General features: G+C 33.4%; 1 protein-coding gene across 1 annotated transcript in view; it reads left to right on the top strand.

The window, feature by feature from the left end:
• Nucleotides 1–2286: 2286 nt before the first annotated feature.
• The window catches only part of PRL-1 (protein-tyrosine phosphatase 4A family member PRL-1), a 124290-nt gene continuing 103591 nt past the window's right edge, over nt 2287–22985 (top strand). The window contains exon 1 of the mRNA XM_074122158.1: nt 2287–2452. The gene's annotated coding sequence lies outside the window, so the exon portion shown is untranslated. The remainder of the gene's footprint in view (nt 2453–22985) is intronic.

The raw sequence follows: 22985 nt of genomic DNA, 5'->3' as shown, positions 1-22985 counted from the left end.
GACAAAGCTATCCGCAAGATGGGTGCCGCGATTGCTCACGCTTGACCAAAAACGAAATCGTGTGAAGTGTTGCAAGGACGGTTTGCAGCTGTTCCAGAAGAATCCGCAGGACTTTAAGCGTCGTTTTGTCACTGTGGATGAAACATGGATACATCACTACACTCCTGAGACCAAAGAACAATCTAAACAATGGGTTACCAAGGGGGAATCTGCGCCAAAAAAGGCGAAGACCGTTCCTTCGGCCGGAAAGATTATGGCGACTGTCTTTTGGGATTCGCAAGGAATAATCCTCATCGACTATCTGGAAAAGGGTAAAACTATTACAGGTGCATATTATTCATCGTTATTGGACCGTTTGAAAACCGAGCTGTAAGAAAAACGCCCACGATTGGCCCACAAAAAAGTCCTTTTCCATCACGACAACGCACCAGCTCACACCTCAGCAGTTGTGGTCGCAAAATTAATGGAAATAGGGTTTCAACTCGTTTTACATCCCCCCTATTCTCCAGACTTGGCTCCCTCGGACTACTATTTGTTCCCCAATATGAAGAAATGGCTGGCGGGAAAAAAGATTTTATTCAAACGAGGAGGTGATTGCAGAAACGAATGGCTATTTTTCAGACTTGGACAAATCCTATTATTCGGAAGGGATCAACAAACTAGAGCAGCGTTGGACGAAGTGTATAAGCCTAAAAGGAGACTATGTTGAAAAATAAAAAAGGTTTACCCCAAAAAATTCAGTAGTTTTTATTTTTGCACGGACTTTTCAAACGACCCTCGTATCTCTTTCTAGAATCTATTTCCAATCCAGTGTAGAAAAAACTTAGATATTTTAAGTTTGTTATTTTCTCTAACTTCCTTTATAAGAAACAACAATTGAAATCATTCCAAATTTTCAAAATTAGGTATTCTCCTGGAAATGTTTATTTAACGACCCTTGAACACATACAAAAAAAAAAGTTAGTGTTTCAACAAAATAACAACTTCACACTTAGTTCAAGGTTACATTCCGTTTTTCTGTTGGTACTGCATTTAACATTAAGATTTTGGCCACAACTCATTAACCAGAATTACAATATAACTGAAGTGATTTTTGTAAAATAACACCGACAATTTCCTTTACACTTCATGTGCTAAAGCTACAAAAATTGGTCTAAATATTCATTTTTTGTTTTGTTTTTTTAATTATTTCAATATATTCATTAGAATGTCAATTCTTAATTAGAGAATACTCTCGAGAAAATAGGTAATTATTGTCCCGCCTTGTCATATCCTTCATCTCACTGTACTGTTATAGTGTATTGGTTTAAGTGAAACTTCCGAATATGCTTGATATTTAACACAAGACAACTGAATTATTATGATTATTATTATTTTTTTTTATGATTTAAGGCGCGTCAACATCTAAGGTTATTGGCGCCCGGAGCTTTTTTCTGTGCACTGCCGACCTCCGGACAGTGTTCTCTCGTTACAGACAACACTGTCCATCACTGGACAGTGAGCTGTAAGAAGCTCCTAGGAGGAGAAAATCTAAGGGTCAGCAGCTGGATTCGAACCCGGGACCTCCGCGAGGCAGCCCAGTATGCTGACCGCATAGCTAATCCCTTCCCTTATTATTATTATTTTGTTTGTTTAGTGTACATAGGCAGCTGGCCTGAATACTTCTTGATACTGAATTTGTATATATTTGTAAATAAATGAATTTCAATTTCAATGAGTTTTTTTTTTTTTTTTAATTAGTTTCTCTCTTAATATGTAGTTGTAGCGAACAAAAATTAATACAAGAATGCACAGTTAATTAATGAACAGTTTAAACGTTTAGACTGACCAAGATAATCTGTTCAAAAGCATAGAAATGCATCTCATAGTTTATGATTGATACTAATTGTTATTAATTAAAACGTCATTTAAGCTGCGAAATAAAAATTGGCGCCTGTCTTTTAAAAACATCACTAGTGAATATTGCAAAACTAAATGAGACATGAGTCAAATATTTTGAGAGATTGGATGACGACTAACAGTTTACAAAGTGTTTTTTTGGCTGTCTTTACTGATTAGTGGGTGACCGGACGAAATATACCAACAAGTTATATATTTTATATATATATATAAAATAGGGGGAGAGGGTACACACTGAGGTCGGTGAGGAAACTATGACTGTGCAAGACATATCTAAATATACAACTTGCCCTGCCTATAGTCATCTCAGACGCCAGTCTGCTTTTGTAAACACTCAACTAACACAATTATTTTTATTATTATTATTATTGTTAAGTAATAAAACAATAATTCCCGTTTATTGTATACGCATTGGAAAAAAAAAGTGTCTCTCGTATAATTTTGATCGTTAGTTAACCAAGTGTGTGCGTACAGCCAACTTTACTCGGCTTCTAGTCACTATTGGATTGCACCTTTACTTAAAAATTTTTTCGAATACTTACGGTGGTTTTGGGTAAGCTTTTTATTTTAGTTTATAAATATTTAATTAAAGAAAAGATACTATCCTTTATCGGCACATTGTTATCAGTCAGCATTAGAAAATTTTGCAACTATAAAAACCAAATTAAAAATAATAATAATAATAAAAAAATGAATAACTATTTCCCCTCAGTAATTACTTTTAAAAAATGAAATAAAATAAAGTACACACATTATATTCCAGCATAGTAGATGAGAGTTTGTCTTCAGAGCGCCGATTGTAAACTTTAGAATTAAAACGAAGTACCAAAGAAAAGCCACGACTAAAAAAATTAAAATTATATTATGTGGGTGTATTATAATTTAAGATTTCCTAATCACAGTTTTAATGGTAAACTTGCCAATTAACTGCGGATACTCATTATTATTAAACAATATGAAAAATGTAAAATATATTGTAAACGCATAAATTTTATGTATTTGTTAATTTTTCTCTCATTTTCATCTTATCGATCGTGTCAAATTATCGATGTAGAATGTTCACTAACACTATATGAAACCTTCCGAAAACAAAAAAAAACAATACTGTATTTTCAGCGCTTAGCTTTTAAGGAGCTCAGGATATTTTGGTGAACAGAACGTTATAAAAGCTTGTTAACATTTGAGTTTATTTTGATGAAAAAAAGGTTTTGGCAGAATTGATAAAACGAGTAAGGTTATAATGTTTAACAAAATTTTGTCTAAATATCAGTTTATTTGTATCATTTTCGTGACAAAAATTTATCATGGATCGAATGGGTAGTTTCCAGAAAAATGTTGCCTTAATCTTTCCACCTATTGGGATCCTACAGGAGAACATTTTCTTCTATTACATACAATCGGGTGAATAACAGAAATATATCAATTCCTGATAATTATTCAAGTGTATTTTGACAGTTAGCGTTTTTTAATTGCAATCATTTTCCTTGTAAAAGATTCCAATTATTTTCCTTATACTTGATTTACTCACCATTCTTGTAAATACCTTAAACCAATGTCACGTTCTACTACCTGGTGGGAGTATTTTAGCTATTTTACGTTCAGTAAAAACGTAACTTCATACAAGGACAATAAATTGTAAGTATCAAAGCTTGAAAAAGAGAAATATTGGTGTTTTCATTGAAATAGAATTTTAAATTGTACATTGAAATAAGGTATTGTTTTTCATGGTTGTTATTTCAATAAAATTTGACTATCCTAGTGGTTACAAACTGATTGCATTGTGTGAGGTCATCTACACCGATCTAATTTAAATTTAATATTACGTAACTCTCCATTGGTGGGGATAGGAAAAGAATTGTCCCAGTCCTAATCTAACCTAATTATTTCAGATAAATTTATATTAAATAAAATAACAAATATAGTTGACAGTTTTGAGATTGTTTATATCTGAGGGGAATCCCCCAGCGCCAGGCGATGTTTGTGGCTGTATTCGAGGGAACTAGATTAAAAATATGCTAATACCATAACATGCATTGGCAGGTTCTAACAGGTTTAGTTGATAGAAATCTTTGGCACAGTAGATATTTTCTTTGGTTAAAGCGTTCACTGAAAATAATTCTTAGAAACGTTTACTGGACGCACATTTTTAGTTTCAATTGGCTAATATTAAACTGGGTTACTCACCATTTTTTTTGGTGTACCAGAAAAAAGAAAAAGCCTTTATTTTCTCATCAACTAATTTGTGCCTGTTAAAAAATAAATAAATAAAACTAAAAATAGCCTTTATTCCAAGCTAAAATACAAAAAATATGAGCACTAATTTTGATAATGTAATGCATACATTCCTAAATAGCATTTTACTAAATAAAATAAAATTTTTGTCTCAGGAACTAGGCAAAGCCCTCAGCAACCTCTACCTTATGGAAGAACCTCTTGTCTCATGCACATTTCGTCCACAGATGACCAAAGAATTCTTAACATCCACCTCTTCTTTTTTTTCCACTCTTCTGGAGATGAATCGGTCACTAACTTGCCTAATTTATCTTTCATGTGCGGCACAAATATCTTGTCCAATTTCATTTCTATGAGTTCAGTTTTCCCTGATCACTAAGTTTCTTATTTTGTCTTTTAATTTTAATGCTTAACATACTGCGTTCCATTGCTTTCTGTAAGTATCCTAATCTGTGTTTTCTTCTGTCTTAATCTTAATCTGCACATCTTGTTTTAGTCATTCACAGGTTTTTGCTTTGTAGATTACACTAGGAAACATAGAGCTCTATTTAACAGCTGTTAAATATTTTCATTTTCATTGCCATACTTACCTCTATATTAGTTAATTCTCTCTATTCGCCTTTTTAGTAGTTAATAAACATATTGACGCCTTACTGACTGACGTTAGTGAGAGTACTTCAATCTTTTTATAACTTACTAACAGTCTAGCTTCTCTGCAGGCACAATTCAAGACTTCGAACATTCTTTCCATTTCTTATTTTGAAGAAGTAAACAGCAGAATTTCAGTATCAAATCTTAAATGATTAAATTTCTTGCCATCCTAACTCAATTACCTAAAAATAATTTCCAACATAACATTAAAAATATTTGGTGGTAAGGTGACTCCTTGCTTTACCCATCTACCAATTAAAGTGTGGAAAATAAATTCTTCCACTTCCATAAATAGATTTTTTCAATACATCTCTATGTCACAGTCCTTTATAAGACTGTAAACCTTCTTCAGAAATCTACTGACATTGATATAGGTTTCTTTTTTGGCTATTCTTTTGCACATGTTCTTTAAGAACACTTAGAATTAAGTGGAACAAAAAAGTACTAACCAATATTTAGGTTGTAATGAAGTTAAACATTTGAAATAAATGGAATATGGTTAAGTGTATACAGTCAAAATAATTGAGGTACAGAATTGTAGGGTAGGTTATCAGTTTGCCCTCCAGTAGTGAGTTCAACAGTGTGTGGCTTCTGTCGATAACGGCGCTACCTAGTAACAACAACCTTTACAGTACTTTTCACCTCATTGTTTTGATACTCGTACAGAAATTTACATACAATCAGATACATGAATGTTTATTTATAGTGTTTCATGCACGCCTTGCTGTACAAATCTTATCTATTTGAGGTGTTATTTGTAGAGCACAAATATATTTCAAGAAAAGTAAAACAAAATCGGATGAGGACATTTTCTTGTACGACTCTTACAGATACGAGGTCTGTAAATTAAGTAAAGAGACTGATTTTTTAAAAAAAATTTTATTCAGAAAGAATTACAATTCTATATTGTCATCTTCAAAATAACTTCCTTCTGAAGCCACACAGCGCTGGAGACGTTTCTTCCACCCCTCATAGCAGTGCTCGAACTCCGATACTGGAATAGCCTTCAGCAGGCCGGTTACAGCCGTTTGAATGTTTTCGTCTGTCCCAAAATGAGTTCCATTGAGGTGATTTTTCAACTTCGGGAAGAGAAAAAAGTCACAAGGACTCAAGTCAGGCGAATAAAGAGGCTGAGGAGCCGCAGGAATTGTTTTTACTGGCCAAAAACTAGTTTATTGAAATTGCTGTGTGACAAGAAGCATTATCGTGATGCAACACCCACTTGTTCTTGATGTTTCAATAAACGAGTTTAAAAATCAGTCTCATTACTTGATTTACAGACCTCGTATATCAGGCACGGGTTGGAGTATTGTGGGTCACAATCACTGTTCAACATGTTATCCGACTAGCAGTACAAAGACAAAAAGTGTATCCTAAAATAAAGTGAGGAAGTGAATGATTTTTAGCAGGTCTCAGATTCGCCATTGGTTCACGTTTGAGCAAACCGCGGACTATCTATTTAACTGCGGCCTTAATCGATTCCCCAATTTGCGCAACCTATGGTGAGTCCAATAAAATCATGAGGTTATGAGGCTTATTTAAAAACCAGAGCTCTTGTTTATGGGAAGATGAAGTGTCCGGTAAGTTAAACGAACTCTCTAAGTTTACACATAACAAACTGGGAGACTATTTTACTAAATCTGCTACAAAATAGTATTATTAGTATCCAGTAATTTAAGTATCTTTCTACTGGACTATTTACGCTTCGGAATTCCTTTAGTAGAGGAATGGCTTAGACGAGGAACAATGGGCATTCTTTCCGGCGTTCCTTTCTTAGTTGGAACCATCCTATTCTAATCTATTTCTTCAGAATTTCCTCAAAATTGAGATTTGAATCCGTTCCGAGTTCAGCTGATTCCGAGTTCCTTCTCTTATTCTGCATTAGCTACTTCATTATATTGATATTTGTGGAAAAACAAATTCTTTACATTAAACAAATTACTCTACATCTAAAGGACTTTTGAAATCTGTTATAGGTAAGAAAAACCTACGTTTCATGACTGATAAAAACAACGATATTTTCTATTATTAGCTGCGGATACAATCACTCTTTCGAATTTTTACTTTCAGATAGTTGGTTTTAATAATGGTGACTAGATAAGAACATTAATCAAAGCGTCAACTGCAGAACCCCTCCTTAAAACTGAAAAGACGGTTAACACTTCCCCGTTTAAGAGAATTTCTTAAAAATTAGAATTTTAAGAACGTAATATAAAAAAGTAATCAAATAAGTAAGCAAGTAATTAAAAAAAAAACGGCAATTTAGAGGGGACACTATCCCTAACTCTCCAAAACTGCTTTATTATAAATTCTCTGTCGAAAACAAAAGAAGGTTTCAAATTATCAGTAAATATTATGTGTTAGCAATTAGGAAGTTTATAGTACAAGTTAACATATTAGAAATAAGCCTGCAGCGGTTTTCAAAAATAATTGCAAAAAATCCTTCTGAAAATATGCACTGTCAATAACGCAATTTTGTTTAAAAAAATTCGGAATTTTAATCTCATTTACCACGTTTCCTTTATACATTGAATTTATATTTAATGTTTAGTTGTTTTCAACTGGATGTTTATATTAGTTACCTTTATTAGGTTATCAAAACTGCCAATTGTTAATAATTTATTACGTATTCTTGGAATACATATTGTTCTAATCGAGTAGATTTGTTTAGTTTTAGAATAATACTCTTCTTTCATTCTCTTTATATTAGTTTCGAAATTATTTTGAATTTAATATACATAAAGTCTACAAATTGGTTCTACCTATGATAACACTAACTTGATAAATCAATGTTTAGTCCATAAATAAATTTATTTGTTTACAAAATAATGACGTAACTTTCACAAATATATACCATTGTAAATAATAGAATAGAATAGAGACCTAACAAAAGAATCTATTCATTTCGTATCAGCATCATGTGACTTTTTATGTGGCTTAAGAACATTTTTGTGTCGCACTAGCTGACCAGTAACGTTACGGGAGCTGGAGGTGACAGATCAGGAATTTCGTCTTACAGATGGCTATTAGGTGAGTGGATAAATTTTTGTACTAGCCCCCTAATAAGGAGCTTGTTAAATTATTTGGATATAAATTAAATTATATATAAATTTAATTTGTTAAATTAAATTATTTGGATATAAAAAAGTCGCTTCTAAAAATGTGAGCTCGAAATGAGAGTTTTAGTTGGCGTTTTTCTTCTACTAGATCTAATAAGCTGTGCACATTTTTGATGTTTACTAACATGCGTACATTACACTTTAGACCATATTCATTGTTTCTAGATACGAGGTGTGGCTATTAAATAACGAGACTATTGCTATAAAACATTTTATTTTAAATTTATACATATTTAGTTATTATCACCTTCAATATACACCCCTCCCCTATCCCTACAACGCTCCATGCGAATTTACCATTGTTCGAAACAGTGCTGGAAGTCTTTTTCTCTTGAGCTCCTGCACGATGCTTGCCGCTTTTTCTTTCACAGCTTTAGCGGACTGAAATCGTGTTCCTTTTAATGCAGATTTGACTTTGGGGAACGGATAAAAGTCACATGGGGCCCGGTCAGGCGAATAAGGCGAATGGCCTAAAAAACTGGGATGTTGTACTTGGCTAGAAACGTCTTGACAGACAAAGCAGTGTGAGTCGGTGCGCTGTCTTGATGGAGAACCCCGTGACTTGTTCTTCCACAAATCGGGTCGTTTTTTCCTTACCTTTCACGGAGTTAAGCAAGCACCTCGGTAGTAATGTTGATTAAGTATAATCGATATTTTCATCCGTTTTGTACGTTGAACGGCTACCCGAGCGGTCATCATCTTCGACGTCTTCTCAGCAATCTTGGAAACGCTTGAATCACTCAAAAACTCGCGCACGTGATTAACATTCATCGCCATAAACTTCATTTAATGAAAGATAAGTTTCAGTAGTGGTTTTACCAAGTTTTGAAGTGAAATTTCACGACAATTCGTTGCTCTACTACATGTGTAGTTTCATGTTTTCGGCAAAACGAAACTAACACTTCTTACACAAACGACGGTTCCGGTCAGGCAGATTTCTCTACAAGCACGTGAGACGCTGCAATCGAAAGAGAAGGCTTCACGCTGCACAGCTGTCGGTCGTTAGGATTTAGCGCATGCATAGTTCTTCTGTACCAGCATCAGTCTCGTTATTTAATAGCCTCACCTCGTATAAAAATCCTTAGAAACATTGTGTTACGGGCATCTATTAACTCTGTTGAGTTCAATCGTGGTCTATTTTATATAACCATGTCTATGGCTTACAATTTACTTACTTAATTTGATTCATGTTAAAACAAAAAATTGCTTAAGCTAAGCGTGCTTCATTTAATCGAAAAAAATGTTCTTGTTCAGCCTATTATACAACATTCGTTTCAACACGAACACTGCATAAAACTAAAGCTTATTGGTGGCCATCCTGTGATGTTGATCGAGTTTGTAAGGGTCAGAACTAACCTGAAGTGGTTGGCACACCTGCTATAGCACTTGATCTGTCCAAAGACTTCGGTAGCCTTCACCATTTACTAGGAAATAAGTTAAGAGAAGTTTACCTGGATAGTGCCACATAAAATTTCTTCATTTTAATGGCTCGGCTCTTTTTGGGCTCACACGAACTTACACCTTTTGGCAGGCCAGCAGGAGAATGGCGAACTCTTACAATTTACTCGCCAATCACATATAATTCTAGCACATCCTCTTACTGGGTTACCTCTAGTAACCATTACTTATCTTGGACTATTTATATGGTCTAGCTTGATTTTACTTTTAGCTTGAAATTACTTTCATTGAAAGAGAAAATATAATAATTTCATCATATTTGAAATTGTAGGTGTTTTATATTGTATTAAACACAGAGAATGTATTAGAGCACCTTCTACTTATATTTAGTATATTTGGGAGGACTATAATTTGGTTAGTTCTAAAATTGCGTATCAAAGATTTCTATGTTTGAAAATAGAGTTCGATTGGGATATAAATGAAACTATCTAGCATCCATTACATCCTAAAATATACCGGGTATATTTATATTTTACTCCTGCAACATATATATTGATTATCGGTAAATAAAGTTCAGATTTAGAAGGAAATTCTCACTTAAAATTATACTAAAACTCCAGAAAACAGATTTTTAAATTGAATAAATTTGTGATTTATTACTGTTGAATAAAAAATAAACCATATCACTTTCTAACTAATAAATATTTATTTTTAACGCAGACCAACATTAATTATATTACGTACGGTTTACATAAATTATTCATTATTTACGTCAAACTTCTGCCATTGTTATTGATAAAAAAACGGTATTTAATTTGGTTAACTTATTAAAAGATAGAAAATAAATAGAAAACTACGCAATTCTAGAGAAATATTAAAACAGGCTAATGAAATAAATGAAACAGAGACCACTAGCTTCAATACCAAGCATGCTTTCTCTTTCTCGAAGTCTCTACAACACACATTCCGGTAATGGATTGAATAGGTTATCAGAAAAAGAAGGTTAAATTTTGGAAATCGTTCAAATTTTAAAAGGTTTTTCTCTCTTCGTATTGTACAGATTTCAATGAATTCTTCACGTAATTGAAGAGAAAAGTTAGCTCTATCACTGGTATAAATTGAAACGTTCTAGTAATTAAAGTTAATTAATTTAATCAGTTACACAAGCTTAAATTTTGTAGGTTTTGCAAACCGTTTAAATTTCTAATCTCTATAACTCTCTTCGCATTCTTCCTATTTTAATGATTTCTTTACCAAATTGTAAAGAAAGGTCTACTCTATGACTGGTATAAATAACAATGTTTTAGTGGTAATAATTATTGAGATATAGAAGGTTAAATTTTGGAGGTTTTGCAAACCGTTTAAATTTTAAACCTCTAAAACTCTCTTCGTATTGTTTCGTTTTTGATGATTTCTATACCGAATTGTAGAGAAAAGTGTACTCTTTGGGTGGTATAAATAACAATGTTTTAGTGGTAATAATTATTGAGATATAGAAGGTTAAATTTTGGAGGTTTTGCAAACCGTTTAAATTTTAAACCTCTAAAACTCTCTTCGTATTGTTTCGTTTTTGATGATTTCTATACCGAATTGTAGAGAAAAGTGTACTCTTTGGGTGGTATAAATAACAATGTTTTAGTGGTAATAATTATTGAGATATAGAAGGTTAAATTTTGGAGGTTTTGCAAACCGTTCAAATTTTAAACCTCTAAAACTCTCTTCGTATTGTTTCGTTTTTGATGATTTCTATACCGAATTGTAGAGAAAAGTGTACTCTTTGGGTGGTATAAATAACAATGTTTTAGTGGTAATAATTATTGAGATATAGAAGGTTAAATTTTGGAGGTTTTGCAAACCGTTCAAATTTTAAACCTCTAAAACTCTCTTCGTATTGTTTCGTTTTTGATGATTTCTATACCGAATTGTAGAGAAAAGTGTACTCTTTGGGTGGTATAAATAACAATGTTTTAGTGGTAATAATTATTGAGATATAGAAGGTTAAATTTTGGAGGTTTTGCAAACCGTTTAAATTTTAAACCTCTAAAACTCTCTTCGTATTGTTTCGTTTTTGATGATTTCTATACCGAATTGTAGAGAAAAGTGTACTCTTTGGGTGGTATAAATAACAATGTTTTAGTGGTAATAATTTTTGAGATATAGAAGGTTAAATTTTGGAGGTTTCGCAAACCGTTCAAATTTCTAACCTCTATAACTCTCTTCGTATTGTTCCTATTTTAATGATTTCATTAACAAATTGTGAAGAAAGATCTACTCTATAACTGGTATAAATAATAATGTTGTAATAATAATAATTATTGAGATATAGAAGGTTAAATTTTGGAGGTTTCGCAAATCGTTCAAATTTCAAGCCTCTATAACTCTCTTCGTAATGTTCCTATTTTAATGATTTCTACACTAAATTGTAGAGAAAAGTCTACTCTATAACTGGTATAAATAGCATTGTTTTAGTGTTAAGAGTTATTGAAATATAGATGGTTTAATTTTGGAGATTTTGTAAATCGTTTCATAAATGTGGATTCTTTGGGGACAGCAACTTTAAGACCAATTTTAAATGTTCTCTCCAGTGGTTGTTACGGTTCCAACTTAATACCATATCAGGACATGATGAAAATATTGCTTATTATAAATGATAAGAAAATCTGTAAATTAGATATATTACGTACTTTGCAGAAAAGACAAAAAGGAAAATCTATCTATAGGTACAAAAATCTGTTTAACAAAAACTTACAGTATAATGGTTGATTAAAGGCTAAAATGTACACAAATCAGCAAGTGCCCTACATTTCATTTTCTTCGACTAGTTTAGCAATAAAATCTAAACATAATGCACCTAATTCACCTATAATCGAACACACAGAAATTTGAGCATAATTTTTTGAAAAGTTCATTTAGCAAAATCAAACGGAATTTTAGACTTCCCTCGATCTAGTGATGTTCGCTTATCTTTGTGCATTTAGCAATTCTGAAAGTATGAATGGTTATCGAAACAAGTTATTGAAAAAGAAAATCCATTTAGCCCTTGGTGGTGGCCTTGCTAGATACAGAGTTGCGCTACTGAGTATTTGCCGCCAAATTTCATTCGCATATTCACTGCATCTTTAGTTTATTAGATTTTCTAAATAATTCTAGGAACAGAATATTCAATCATATAACCTAAAGTATGAACCACCACTTGTTAGAATAGATAAAACTCATCTAAAGGTGTATTCCTAAGTCTTTCAACAATTCGACACATTTTGGTAATAGATTTTAATTAGTTTAAAAATTATAAGTCTAACAGACGATGTTTGAGTTAAGGTACTTTAATGCTGATAGTTTCATTTTAATTTACGATCAATTGGCGTCCAGAAAACAAGGCCATAATTACTTGTTATACTTGTCTAACAGAGATTTGACTCGTCAACATTTTATTCACTTACAATTTGTTCAAATATTCGCTTTTGTTTAATGTGCCATTATTCCCTGCTGAGTGGTGTCTAGATTTATAAATCTGACGAGCTAGACATTCACGTTTTAGAAATCAGTCTAAGAATGATTCTGACTTCTTGCAGTTAAATACTTGCTGAAACTGGACATTATAGAAATTTATCTGTCTATAAATGGCTCGTGTGAAACACTATTGTTTCAGCTGTGCTTCGTGTATTAGTAATTAAAGTCAGCTCTTCTGAAATTACTGGTTTCTTTTACTTCTTCTACGAGGAAACATATGTAAAATTTTTTGGTTTAAGTTTTTATTAAAAACACGTATTTTGCGGTAATCTCAGTCTGAAAGGTAAAGACTTGCATGTTTTGTACACGCGAGTTTTGTAACCTTTTGTTACGCTTGGACACCATCATGACTTTGAACTTTTAAAGTACAGTGGTACCTCGGTTTTCGAACGACTTGACTTTCAAACAAATCGGTATTCGATCAAGAAATTCGAGAAAATATTGTCCTAAAATCCGCACAAACATTTGAAACTCGAACACCCGAGATGAGCCGAGTTGTTTTTATATTTACACTTTTAGATCTTATTTCTTGTTTAGATAAATGTTTTTACATAAAATATAAAAATTAGGCCAGTAAAACGTCATATTTCTGGGGCTTAGAAACGAAATAAACTACATAGTTTACATTATTTCTTATGGGATAAATTGTTTCGGTTCTCGACCGCACTTCCGGAACGAATTGTGGTCGAGAACCGAGGTACCACTGTATTTTTTTAAAAAAAACGACTCTTTCCTAATTTCAGTTTCTTGATTATTATTATTATTATTATTTCATAGACAACATTTCCATCTACTTGAGGAGGATATTGGTCTAGTGGTCAAGAGCGTGGCTTCGAGAGTGGAAGATTCCCAGTCGAATCCCGCGTATGATTACTCTTTATTTGTCAGAAAAAATTATTTAAAGCAAAGTATGAGCTTCCACTTTCGTCCATGACACCTAATTGGTAGTTGGACGTTAAGCCACGCCTGAAAAAGTAGGCAATTACTTTACTGTATTTTTGTTCTATCTACTTCTCTTCAAGTAATCTTTATTTGTGTTAAAATTTTATCTTTATGTATGTTGACAGTCCGATAGTTTCACTTGTACCATACATGAGCATACAATAGTTCGAGGTAAATAAGTCCTAAATGGATAGAATTTCAGATCTGAGTTAATTTGTAGCTCCGTTAAAGGAAAAACTGCATGCGGGGCTCCTAATTTGGTAGATAGACGAATAACTCAACCAAAAAAAATAGGCATTACTTTACACATTTGGTTTTTGTTAGGAGGAAGTTATTTTTACGTTGTTTCCAGTTAGAGGTCCTCTCCTCTTTGCGTAGATTGCAATGAGGAGGAGGATTTCAAACATATAATAATGATATGTCCACGTTATGTAGTAGAAAGGAAACGAATGTTTGACGATATATACAGGTATTTAGATGCACCATTTCGCTACGAAGACATGATATTCTCCACCAACTTCTATGTGCTTAAATCTATAGCAGAGCTACCAATGAAATATGAATGTATTTAAAAGTTATAGCCGATTAGAATGAATGCAAGAAAATGATTAGAGAAGGATTACGTGATTTTAATTTCGGTTAAGCTATAAGGATGGCAGGAATATAGAGTACTGATCCATCCATTAGTTGTAAGTTTGTATGTAAATAGTTGTATATAGTAGAGGGATGAATGTGTGAAGCGAATGTATTTATAAGTAAGAATGGAGAGTGAGTGATAATCTAGTGATAAGCACCTAGACCAGGGGGTCGGCAACCTATTTTAAGTAGAGAGCCATTTCTCCTTAAATAATTTTAATAAATCTTACCAAGAGCCGCAAGGATGATAGAGTGTAAACAAACTCTGTAGATCATTTGTATTCACAAATTATTATTTTATGATATTAAATAACATTTAAATGTTTTTTATATTTATTTTCACTTATTGCAAAGTAAATAAACAAATAAATAACAACTAAACCTGTGTTTGAATGAAAATAACGGTAGTACTACATATTACGTACCGTATTTTAATATAATTCTATTCAATTTCTAACCTATCACATTTAAAATTCTTTTTGAAAAAATATCTTTACTTTAATAAATGAAATTTTAATTTGTTTCAATAAAATTGAAACATACAATTTACTTTGGACAGGCTGAAGAGCCACAAAATTTGGAAAACAAAATTTAACTTTCGGAGGTTTGTCCACAGCTTAGTCGTAAGAATATTTTAATTTTAAATACTAAGTATACAATATGGGTACGAAGAAAATTAGTAACTAGAATCATGAAAATAATCAAGTCAAATTGTTTTTTTGTAAACTATCTTTCTGCCGCAAAAAGAAGTCATGTCGAAAGTTGAAATTAGAAGGAAAATAAGTTATAACTGGCTATTTACATTAGAGTTTCATGTCAGCCAATAAAACTGAATTTGCAAAAAATTGAGCATTTAACAGTGTGCGATTTAGATCATGAGGTATGCACGTGGTATGCGGTTGGACATTGTTCTTTGCCAAGGCTATTTTATTCATTTCAACCTTCGCATTGACCTTTTACCAACCCTTAAACATCAACAATGTTAATGTCCTCAGTGGGATAATTATCATAATGAAACTGTTTCCATTAGATCTTTGACTACTATTTTGTTTTGCTTTTTTTGTACTTCCGTTGGTTAGTTCATTTATCAGAAATAGTGAAATTTTATTTTATTCTTCTTATTATTTATTTGGTGCGAATTACTTATGTACATAAGTTTCATTTAAAGCAAATAGTCTTGTGTTTATTTTAAAGGTAGTTACAATAAGGCATATTACGAGGCACCACCCTGATATAATGCGGTCCCAGGGTAGGTTTTCTTGCCTGTAGGGGAACGAGGATTTTTTTTAGAGGATGAACGTTCCACATATCCGTGGGCGAATGTTAACCGAAGTTGTATAAAAACATTTTTCCATCTCCATCAAACAAAAAGAATTACGTATATAATTTTGTTGTCCATATTTTATGATTGGGTATCCAGTTTGGTAAACCGAGCAGTAGATACTTCTCTACCTCAAACTTGTATCATCACTTCCCTGTTTTATCAAACTAGCAAGCTAAACATTGTTTCTTCCCTCGAATTCTCCCAAAATCCATAAAATTTATTCAAACAAAGAATATATGAGCCGTTTATTTTGAAAATGGTGCAAGTCCATCTTAGGTTGAAATTATTTAACTATACAGCAAAATTTAACTTCGGTTGCTGTAGGGTGAAGCAAATGTGATGGTTTAACATCGTCTGAAATGTAGGGTGTTTTTATCGATCTTTCTATCGATTATTATTTAATAACAATAAGTACATCTTAATTTTGTGTTTCGATAATAACACCTACATCAGGAAATTTTAGTACTATTGGAAACATTCTGAAAAACTGTAAATTGTATAACATTCCACTTATATTATCGGCTATCAAGTAAGCTGTGTTGTTTTGTGCTCGGTGTACGAAAAAAGTTTCATTATTTGAAAATTAATAACGGATTTTGGTTTATTTTATAAAAAGAAAAAATGGCTGAAACCGACTACAACGGTAATTATAACTCTGATGCATCTGAAAGTGAATTTGGTAGGTCACAAAAATAAAATAAAAATACTTTTTCTGCAACCATGTAGGGAAGTTCTCATTACTCAATTAAAATCAGCTGTGTAATGCCCAACTTCCCACACTAGTGGGGAAAAATTCCCATTAGTGTCACTTTCCGCACTAGTGTGTGGAAAAACTTTATTGTGCTTCCTGGATATAAGAAGTTTTGTTATTAACATAAATATTTTCTGTAAAACTTTAATAAGCTTATTTAACGTAACTAAATAATTAAAAAACGAATATTAAAAAATAAAATAAAAATTATAAGGAATGTAGAAATAAAAATAATACTTTAATAAATAATTAGATATTTTTAATTATAACAGTTAAAAAGGTTATAGTGTTACCTTATAGAAATTTAAAATGGATTCTAGTGATGCCTGTTTAGAAAACACTCCTCCATCAATAAGACTGTAAAAATAAATTTTTAATTTTTTGAGTTAATAAATCTAATGGTTGCAGAAAAAATATAATATTTAACTCGAGTGTCAAGTATTTTCCTCACACTCGGCAATTTGCACTTGCACGAGCGAGCGAAGCACTTGCGTGCAAACACTGCCTCGCGTGAGGAAAAGTACTACTTTCCACACTTGTTAAATAAATAACTATTTCTGGGTAATAACGCCATTTCAAATAAAATCCTCATTTGCAAGTAATTTTATTATGTTTGTAGAAATAAGACCCATGACAATCGGTAATAAAAGAAGAATCTTGGAATCAGAATCTGAATCTGAATACGAAGGCAATTCGGACCAAAATGATTCAAAGATAATTAAAAAGAAGAAGAATAGTTGATTTTTTTTTTTTTTTTTTTTTTTTTTTGGCGCATCAACAGCTGAGGTCATTAGCGCCCGGAGCTTTTTCCAGTGCACTGCCGGCCTCCGGACAGTGTTCTCTCGTTACAGACAACACTGCCCATCACCGGACAGTGAGCTGTAAGAAGCTCCTAGGAAGAGAAAATCTAAGGGTCAGCAGCTGGATTCGAACCCGGGACCTCCGCGTGGGAGTCCAGCATGCTAACCTCATAGCTAATCCCTTCCCTAATAGTTGAACTATTGATTAGTATTTTGTTTTTATTGTTAAAAAAAGACTGATACGACTGAAATATTATTCATTTAAATCAACGATTACAATAATTCATTAATTTTGAAAGTGAGGCAAGTCCATTTAGTTATAATAAATCTTTATTTTTCTTACCCAGCACTATAAACACTGTAGGATTATAAACTTACATTATCTAACACCATAAAATACAAAAAAAATATGTCTATTAATATTTACCAATATTTTTAAATTTATTGAACCGCAAAACCTTAAATATCTCGAAATAACAAAAAATGGACTTGCCCCACTTTCAAAATAAACGGCACATATTTGCATATACAATATATTATATTAAAGTGACCAACAATATTAGAAATTAAAATGAGTGTTTACACTGGATATTGTGATTTGGTTTATTTAATTTAAAAGAATATGTACAACTCAATATTGCATTAGTTTTTTTTTTTTTTGGTCACATCCATAATTTTGGTATAAAATACGTAAAAAAGAAAAAATTATTTAATTTTTAGATTGATTATTACTGCAGAAATTTGAACATTTAATTTTAAAAAAACAATCTATATTAGATTTATTCTTACTAATATTTATGTTACTAAGAAATACAAGCAGAGAATAGCCCAGTTGCTGTAGGATAGAGGCCTTCGCTCCCATTAATACCAACTATGTGGGCGGAATGTGCCTGAACTTCCGTTCCTGCTTTTGAAGTAGCCAATCTTGAGGATCTTATCTTCACATTGTAGTTAGAATTTTTTAATTCATTTTTAACAGTTGGTTTGTTAAAACCAGTTTTTTTAATTATTTATTCTTTTTATTGGAATTACGTCAATCTAGATTTAGTGACCAACTCTATGATAGATATCATTTTTCAAATTAAAATTAATAATCTTGTTGCAGATTTGTTACAGATGGAATTTTCTGTAACTAATTTAGCAACTGGTGTAAAGAAAGGAATGTTTCAGTCTGTAATTGGTCTGTAAAGCAGCGTTTGCTATACAGCGAAGAATTTTAGGCAGCAAGGAGTGGTTCCTTTGGAGGTATGAGCGTTTCGTTGAACCCAAACAGTTCGATGCCATAAGCCCAGACTGGCTATAATATACTTACATACTAGGGTCGTTTGAAAAGTCCGTGCAAAGTCAGAGAGATAGCACTACTGGCGCGTATCGAGGTTATGTTTAGTTAGTAGCATCTCTTGGAAGAACACACTCCAAGTTTCAGCCAAATCGGTCTATTTCTTTGTGTTTGGCATTCGTTTGAATCGAGGAAGTCGAGTGATTTTCAAAAAATGGACGAAAAAGAATTTCGTGTGTTGATTAAACACTACTTTATGAAAGGCAAAACGCCTCAGGAGACTAAAGAGAAGCTTGATAAACATTATGGTGACTCTGCACCTTCGATTAGAACAGTTTATAAGTGGTTTCAAAATTTTCGGAGTGGCCATATGGGCACAAGTGACGCTGAACGTTCTGGACGCCCTGTTGAGGTTACTACTCCAGAAATCATTGATAAAATCCATGATATGGTGATGGATGACAGAAGAGTGAAGGTGCGTGAGATTGCTAGTGCTGTGGGCATCTAGAATGAACGGGTACATAATATTTTGCATCAACATTTGGACATGACAAAGCTATCCGCAAGATGGGGTGCCGCGATTGCTCACGCTTGACCAAAAACAAAATCGTGTGAAGTGTTGCAAGGACGGTTTGCAGCTGTTCCAGAAGAATCCGCAGGACTTTAAGCGTCGTTTCGTCACTGTGGATGAAACATGGATACATCACTACACTCCTGAGACCAAAGAACAATCTAAACAATGGGTTACCAAGGGGGAATCTGCGCCAAAACAGGAGAAGACCGTTCCTTCGGCCGGAAAGATTATGGCGACTGTCTTTTGGGATTCGCAAGAAATAATCCTCATCGATTATCTGGAAAAGGGTAAAACTATGCATATTATTCATCGTTATTGGACCGTTTGAAAACCGAGCTGCAAGAAAAACGCCCACGATTGGCCCACAAAAAAGTCCTTTTCTATCACGACAACGCACCAGCTCACACCTCAGCAGTTGTGGTCGCAAAATTAATGGAAATAGGGTTCCAACTCGTTTCACATCCCCCCTATTCTCCAGACTTGGCTCCCTCGGACTACTATTTGTTCCCCAATATGAAGAAATGGCTGGCGGGAAAAAGATTTTATTCAAACGAGGAGGTGATTGCAGAAACGAATGGCTATTTTTCAGACTTGGACAAATCCTATTATTCGGAAGGGATCAACAAACTAGAGCAGCGTTGGACGAAGTGTATAAGCCTAAAAGGAGACTATGTTGAAAAATAAAAAAGGTTTACCCCAAAAAATTAAGTAGTTTTTATTTTTGCACGGACTTTTCAAACGACCCTCGTATATACGAGGTCTGTAAATTAAGTAATGAGACTGATTTTTTAAAAAAATTTGATTCAAAAAGAATTACAATTCTATATTGTCACCTTCAATATAAATTCCCTCTGAAGCCACACAGCGCTGGAGACGCTGAGGAGCCACAGGAATGTTTTTACTGGCCAAAAACTCCTTTATTGAAATTGAAAAAAAGCAAGGATGGCGAAGTCGAAGATCAAATGCATGCTGATTTGTTTTCTCGATATCCACGGAATCGTCCACAAAGAGTTTCTATCTCAAGGTCAAACGGTTAATCAACACTTTTACCGAGAGGTTCTTGGAAAAACTTCGAAAAACGGTCATTCGTGGTGAGACCAAACATGAAGAACAAGTGGGTGTTGCATCACGATAATGCTCCTTGTCACACAGCAATTTCAATAAACAAGTTTTTTGGCCAGTAAAAACATTCCTGTGGCTCCTCAGCCTCCTTATTCGCCTCACTTGAGTCCTTGTGACTTTTTTCTCTTGCCGAAGTTGAAAAATCACCTCAAAGGAACTCATTTTGGGACAGTCGAAAACATTCAAACGGCTGTATCCGACCAGCTGAAGGCTATTCCAGTATCGGAGTTCGAGCACTGCAATGAGGAGTGGAAGAAACGTCTCCAGCGCTGTGTGGCTTCAGAAGGAAGTTATTTTGAAGGTGACAATATAGAATTGTAATTCTTTTTGAATAAAAATTTTTAAAAAAATCAGTCTCATTACTTAATTTACAGACCTCGTAAGTCTTTTGTCCTCTAGAGTGAGTCTTGATCTGTTGTCTAGTAGTCTTTTCAGTTGTCGGAAGCGTCTGTTGAGTTCTGTTCTCTCTTATGTCGTGTATGAGGATTCCATGTAAGTCTTTTTTCGAGGTAAAGCCCAAGTTAGCGGACTACGTTGACTGCTGGTAAAGGAATTAAATTGTAAAAGACTAAAGGAAAAGTGATGCATCGAAGAATGAAGATAATACATTGAGATTTTTGTCTCGTTCAGTTTGATAGCCCATTTTTTGAACCATTTAATTAATATCTTCAATTAGAGAATCAATGCATTATTTTCTGCTAAGACTAGAGAAAAAGAAGCAAGTATTGCACAAAAGAAAAAAGGTTTCATTTTATATTCTCAAGAGAAGTGCAACAATGACATTGAAATCGTATGGTTTCTTCACACTTGTGCTAGTTCTTATTAAAAAATATGTATCATTGGTACCTTTGGTTTCTTTCCATAATTCGCGCAATACAAGCTTCTACAAATAAACTTAAAAAAACGCAAATTTATCCTGTAATAAGGCACTAATTTGTAATTTGTAAATTAACTTTATACAAATTAATTGTAACACAATTATTAATTAATTCTACCGTAAAATATGTTCCACATCCCTGAAGATGTCACAGTCCCTAACAACGAAAGCTCGGCAAAAATAAAATAACGACTTACTACTAGGTAGGGGATTAGCTATGCGGTTAGCATATTGGATTCCCACGAGAAAGGTCCTGGGTTCGAATCCAGCTACTGCTGGCCTTTAAATTTTTCTCTTCCTGTGAGCTTCTTACAGCTCACTGTCTTTATCGAGAGAACACTGTCCAGGGGCTGGCAGTGCACTGAATAAAAGCTCCGGGCACCCATAACCACAGATGTTGACGCACCTTAATTCATTAAAATAATAATAAAAAATGACTGAAATTGGCATTAGTCTTTTTTGTCTTCTGGATTGATGAATCAGTCACTAAAAACAATGAACAATACTTGAAAATTTAATTATTTCGAATTTTATTCATTAAAATGATACTTTAGAGGCAAGTTTCATCCACCTCTCCTCCAGAACTGTCTAAAGAAGTATTTTCCGTGTGAATGGTTACAAATAAAATTTATAGTATACATGTACTTATAAGATCCTTAATTTACTTATATTAATTTTAATATTTATTTGGGTTATGAGCTTGAAAGTTTAATAAATTCGTTGGAGATTTAAAAAATGAAATATAATAAATAAACACGTTTTTTTTCTATTTTTAGTTTTCCTGATCAAATTTACCAAACGCACAGATCAATTTTTGGGATTCAATTAATCATAAAACTTATATTTCTGGTTAAAAGTCAAAATCTGAAATCTGCACGATCGCTATAAGTGAAAACCATTAATTTTATTTAAATAATTAACAATGTATTGTATCGATTTGCTAAATTTCTGTAATCGATTTATTGTAAATCCTTTTAATATCAGATTTTGTAGATAGAATCTAGACGTTTGTAAACAATATACAAGTGTGAAGAGAAATTAAGAGTTTGCTTGTGCATTGCTAAACTCACATTAGTTGCAAACAACAATCAACTCTGAACGAACTGCATGTTTTTAGAAGCTAATATTGATAGTTTTTAGGCTCGGATCCTAGTAGGTCTACGAGGTGTGGCTATTAAATAACTAGACTGATGCTGCTACAGAAGAAATATGCATGTGCCAAATCCTAACGACCGACAGCTGTGCAGCGTAAAGCCTTCTCTTTCGATTGCTGCGTCTCACATGTTTGTAGAGAAATCTGTCTGACCGGAACCTTCGTTTGTGTAAGAGGTGTCAGTTTCGTTTTGCCGAAATCATGATACTACACATGTCGTAGAGCAACGAATTGTCATGAAATTTTACATGAAACTTGGTGAAACCGCTACTGAAAGTTATCTTTTATTGAAACTTATAGCGCCGGCTCACACTGCATTGTCTGTCAAGATGTTTCTAGCCACGTACAGCATCCCAGTTTTAGGCCATCCACCTTATTCACCTGGCCTGTCCCCATGTGACTTTTATCTGTTTCCCAAAGTCAAATCTGCATTAAAAGGAACACGATTTCAGTCCGTTGAAGCTGTGAAAGAAAAAGCGGCACGCGTCATGCAGGAGCTGACAGAAAAAGACTTCCAGCACAGTTTCGAACCACGGTAAATTCGCATGGAGCGTTGTAGGGATAGGGGAGGGGTGTATATTGAAGGTGATAATAACTAAATATGTATAAATTTAAAATAAAATGTTTTACAGCAATAGTCTCGATATTTGATAGCCAGACCTCGTATCTCCGTCCCCCTAAGAGGTTCATTCTGTAAGAGAAAGGCACCATCACTCTG

Source organism: Rhodnius prolixus, unplaced genomic scaffold (genome assembly GCF_049639745.1).
Source record: "Rhodnius prolixus isolate KJV_2025 unplaced genomic scaffold, Rpr scaffold_8, whole genome shotgun sequence".
NCBI classification, from domain to species: Eukaryota; Metazoa; Arthropoda; class Insecta; order Hemiptera; family Reduviidae; genus Rhodnius; species Rhodnius prolixus.
The sequence above is the reverse complement of the archived record's forward strand: the minus strand, read 5'-3'. Positions and strand labels throughout refer to the sequence as shown.